At 40.3% G+C, this 5,236-nt stretch overlaps 1 non-coding gene across 1 annotated transcript; it reads left to right on the top strand.

Moving 5' to 3' along the window:
* The first annotated feature begins 1,799 nt into the window (after window positions 1-1,799).
* Window positions 1,800-1,906, top strand: LOC139851009 (small nucleolar RNA R71). The gene has a single exon (XR_011760376.1). It is a non-coding gene; the product is annotated as a small nucleolar RNA R71 (small nucleolar RNA).
* Window positions 1,907-5,236: the final 3,330 nt, after the last annotated feature.

Below are 5,236 nucleotides of genomic sequence, written 5' to 3'. Positions count from 1 at the left end.
CGTCTCAAGCCTCATTAATTCTTCGTGATGTTACAAGCTTAGAGAGGGTGTTATCGCAGTTTTTTTACGTCTCCCATTTTTTCTTCCTCCCCAGGTTCTTCCTCTTCCTCTATTTCTTCGCTGGGATCCTCTTCTTCCATTTCTGGGTCGTCAGACTGTGATTCAACACCCATCTCGATATCATCGGCTGGTGGTGGAGAATCATCATCGGAAGTGATCCGTTTGGTGGAAATAGCAAACATCTCTGCCTGTCCAGAAAGATCGGTAGGTCGATCAATTTTGAAGGTACGCTCTCCCCATGTGATCGCAAGATCAAGGTTTGATTATACACATCAATGACAGTCCTAGCCATATTCATTAAAAGGTCTTCCTAACACTATTGGTGTGTGTAGGTCTTCCTTAATGTCCATCACTACGAAATCCGTAGGATACAAGAATTTGCAGACTTTCACCAAGACATTCTCAACTATACCTTTAGGATATCGAATTGTGTGATCGGCAAGTTGGATTGTCATTTTAGTTGGTGACAAGTCTCCTAACTCTAATCTCTTGTAGAGAGAGTAGGGGATTAGGTTGATACTTGCTCCTAAATCTGCTAGCGCGTGAATGGTTCCAGACTGGTAGATTGAACACGGGAAAATGAATCGGCCCGTATCTCCTAGATTTTGCGATAGAGAGTTTTTGAGTAATGCCGAGCATTCTTCACTCAGTGGAATTTTGTTAGAATCTGGTATCCTTTCCTTGTTAGAGAGAAACCTTCGGATGTATCTCTTCTGATTGGGGTCCTTGGACATGGTGTCCAGGAATCTTCCATAAAGTTTGAAAGAATCAAGCTTGGATGGTTCCTCCTGTAGCCTTCCAGGGTAAGGTACACGAACTGGAGTTGCAGTGGACAGCTTCTAAGTATATGTCGATTGTTCTTGAGCCTAGCTGACCTTCTCCGTGGTTCTTCCTCTAGGATTATGGAATCCATTTGCTTAGCTTCTTTTATGTGGGGATTTTGGATAGTATTACTAGGTAACCTTCCTTGTGGTCGGGTTTCAAGGGGTTGTAATAACTGTCGGAGCTGCGTTTCTAGACTTTTGAGCAGAGCCAATTGATTTCTCATTAGTATCTCTGTCTGGTCTTGTCTAGATACAGTTCTCTGATTCAACTGTTGTTGTCCTTGGATGAACTGAGTCAACTGATCATCAATCCCGAGAGTAGGGTTGGTTACTTTTGTAATTTAGGTGGTTGTGGAATTTTCCTCAACCGGTGGGCCAGTGAGTGGAAGTGGTTGATCGTAGGTCATTTGAGATTGTTGGGGTGGATAAGGTGGGTAACGATAGTGAAAAGGCTGTTTGTTTCTTTGGAATTGGTTAACCCTAGGTTGTTGATTGAATCCGGGATTTGATTGATGAGCTGGGTATTGAGCGTAACAGACTGATCCGTCAGGGTTCTCGTACTCAGCTTGATATTCTTTAGTGGGTTGCGGGTTAGTACAATTAACACATGCCTGAACCTAGTTAACTTGTTGCGGTTGCGTCTTCAATTCTTCGAGTTGTTTAGCAAGAGATTCCATTTTGTCCGTGAGAGATTTGATGGCCTCCGTTTGATTATTAAGCGCGGAGAGTGGTGCAAATGATGAAGTTGTTTCACCACTGTTCCAGTCATAATGTTGCATTGTCATGTTCTCGAGCAATTCCCATGCTTCGTCTGCGGTTTGGTTCATCAGATTTCCTTGAGATGCTGCATTGATCGCCGTCCTATGATTTACTGTAAGACCATTGTAGAAGTTACAGATTTGGACTGACCATTCTAACTGGTGATTAGGGCATTTCTTCAGCAGGGCTTTGAATCGCTCCCATGCAGTGTAAAGAGATTCATCATAATTTTGTTTAAAGTTAATGATGTCATTTTCAATTTTGGTTTGTTTAGAAGGAGGGAAATATTTGGTTAGGAATTTAGTAGCCATCTCCGTCCAGGACGTGATGGAATCTTTTTCCACCTCTTCAAACGATGTTGCGCATGGTGAGTGAGAGAATAGGGGAACAAGTATAGCCGGACTATATCTTGTCCTATCCCTGGCTGTTTATAGGAGTTCGAAAGAGATATGAATTTATCAAGGTGAGATTTAGGATCATCATTCGGTAATCCGTGAAATTGACAGCCATTTTGGATGAGTTGTATAATGTGATGTTTTAATTTAAACGAGTGTCCTTGAATCTCTGGGAATCTGATCGGTCCTCCTCGACCTTCAATCGAGGGTTTGGTGTTTTCTGCTAAAGTAACGCATAACGCCATTCAATTTCTGATTCGTTCTTCCTTGCGTGCTTTAGAGATTATTACGTCTGGATCAGGTACGAATAACAACGGCTCTGGTCTAGATCGGGTTTGGGTCATACACTGGGTATGCCTTTTTGTTTTTAAATTTCAAGCAGATAAGCTAAGTTCCTAATTTAGTCTAAAGCAATCCAAGGTTATTCTAAAGTAATCTAAAGTAATCTAAGGTAGTCTAATGTAGTTTTAATTTAAAGTAGTTTTAATCTAAGGTAATCTAATCTAATTATCCTAAGTTTAAATATGTTTTTGGTTCTTGCTACTGATTCCCTGGTATTTTGATAACAGAGCTTCGCACGAACTGTTCAACAAACAAAGTGGCCATGCTGACTACAGAGACGCAGGATCCTTTTGGTTCCAATATAATTGGAGACTGTTCGGAAAATCCAACAAGCAAGTCCGTGTATAATTGTCTTTATTAGACACCACTAAATGCTTGTGAATGAATTTGATAAAAGCAGTATTGTCTAATACCAGTTCCCCGGCAGCGGTGCCAAAAACTTGATATGGCCATAATGACACGGCCAAAACGGATGGTTTTATTTATGCGGTGTCATCATGTCGCACAGCGTCAGAATCAGCTGATCAGGGTGGGATCAATAGTTTTAAATTTATATTTAGCGGGGCCTCAATCGTACTACTCCTTATTATGAGTAAGGGAAGATGACCTAGGGACGTATTTTTGAGATATCAGTAGAATCGAAAATATAGTTAAAGCTTAAGATTATTCTAAGGTGAAGGAGTAATGGTTTCTTACCTAATTTTGGGTTTTCTAGTTTATAAGACAAGTAAAGTAAATGCAATAAAGTTTGTAATTCAGATAAGGTTAAAACAAGCGCATAATTTGATTTCGCCAGTTACTTTGCCGAGATTATGGAATGCTGGCTCATGAATAGGTATTGACCTTGTATTCATTACAATGGTCCTAAACGCCCTAGTCATAAGACGTGTCACTGGGTAATGCGATAGGCTTGAAGATTCTGAATAGATAGCAACGTCCTGTACTCCCGACGCCCGTGCAGTCTGACTACAGGCATACACGTTCAGACGGCTCATCCAATTGAGCGACTCGGTTGGGTGACGTATTAACATTCCACGAAGGTCTAAACTTTCTTAAGCATAATAGAATACAGGGTTTTCCGTATCCGAGAGTCGTGATGTGCTTCGATGCTTTCGTTAATGATTGGGTCTAAAAGGTAGTTAGGCCCTTAAAAAGAGTTCAACCATAAAGAACACCATGGCCAAGTTGGTTTTGATTTCTATGAACACGTTCGGTTATCCTAACAATCTAATCCTTTATGTGTTTAAACAAACAGTTCCTTAATTAACCAAGAATCCCTCAAGCGAGGTGCAATGCTTGAGACCGCGTTATGGTGAAGCGTACTAATCAGCACTGACCGGGTTCCATGGCCTTACTTAGCAGAGGTACAGCTTACAACAACCGTTGTGCTTCAGCGTGCACGTACGAAGTTTATATGCTTGGTGACTACACTAGCATGGTCTAGGATGGATAATGTACTAGGGGTCTAGTTAGATGTTTCACTATGAAAGAGTCCTCAGTCGGAATCCAAGGCTCGGTGGACTTACTACAACCGGTGTGCCTCAGTCAAACTTACGTTGTATCCGATAAATTTCTCTTACTAAGGGGTGACATAGGTAGTGTAATCTGAATCGGGGTTCGCGACTTCCCAATAACAAAGCCAATAACTACGTTATATTAGTTGGAAAAGCGATTGAGTTTAAAGCATAATCGAAAAGCATATCGACAACCTATGCAAGCTATAATATTATTTCGGCATTATAACTGACTACATCATAACATACACTAAAGATAACTTCTCGCTAATCATGACAAAAATATTACAAAGCACAATAATGAAAAACATTATATAAAGACAAAGGATAGAAGCACATGTAGATTAAACGAGTTCCAAATACAAAAGTAACAACTTCAAACTCCAGACCGCCCTAATACAATCTTCGGCGTTCTTCTCCGGGTACTAGGTTTTCCGCACGGAGTCGAAGACCTTGAAAGTATGAATAATATTGTAGAAATAGAGAGAAAGAAGTGAATTGAAGTGTGTGTAAAAATGGATGACAAAGACCCTTTAAATAGAAGTGAAATTGGCCTGCAGATGGCTGGCAGGCCGTTTGCAGGGACCGTTTGCCTGGTGGCCCATTTCTTGTGCTTGTTTACCTTGGCCGTGCGGCAAGCCGTTTTCCATAGTGGCAGGATGTTTGGCAAGCCGTTTGGCCTGCCCTGGTTTGCTGAATTCACTGGATCGTAACTTGATTTCTTGTCTTTCACCGTTTTCGATCTAGAATCTTCATTTTAGCTCCGATTCTCTTGATTCTTTTTGCACCGTCTTCGTAATTACTTGTTCTTCACTTTTAACCGACGAAACGGGTATTTTGGCAATAAAGTTTGGAACTTTATTTTTTTGGGCCTTAATACCGGAGTGAAAACGTGAGTTTTTAGCCGATATCAGTAAGTACTTCAAAAGATACCGAATTACACTTTTAAAACATAATTAACAAATGTAAACGTGAATAATAGTGTTTGAAACAAAATCTAAACTCCAGCTAGGCAAGCATGCTACCTCTAGCAAACTGCGAAAACAATCATTTAAGTACCTGAGAATAAACATGCTAAAGGTTAACATAAAGTTGTTGAATTCACATGTTTAAATCATAATACATTTTCATAGCTTTGCAATCATGAGCACCCGAATTATAAACCTCAACCTCAACATTTTTTTTACCCTTTCATATGTATACACTGACTAGGTGTGCGTTAAATGAGGTAATATGCACTACAGTTACTTCGTAGAGTGTAACTATCAACGCCCAACAGATCTGGCCTTATGATTCGCGCTCACATAACTAATTTAATGTGACACCGCCATTTATTTATACA

Source organism: Rutidosis leptorrhynchoides, chromosome 5 (assembly GCF_046630445.1).
Source record: "Rutidosis leptorrhynchoides isolate AG116_Rl617_1_P2 chromosome 5, CSIRO_AGI_Rlap_v1, whole genome shotgun sequence".
Lineage (NCBI taxonomy): Eukaryota > Viridiplantae > Streptophyta > Magnoliopsida > Asterales > Asteraceae > Rutidosis > Rutidosis leptorrhynchoides.
Note: the sequence above shows the minus strand (reverse complement) of the source record. Positions and strands in the feature narration are given on the sequence as shown.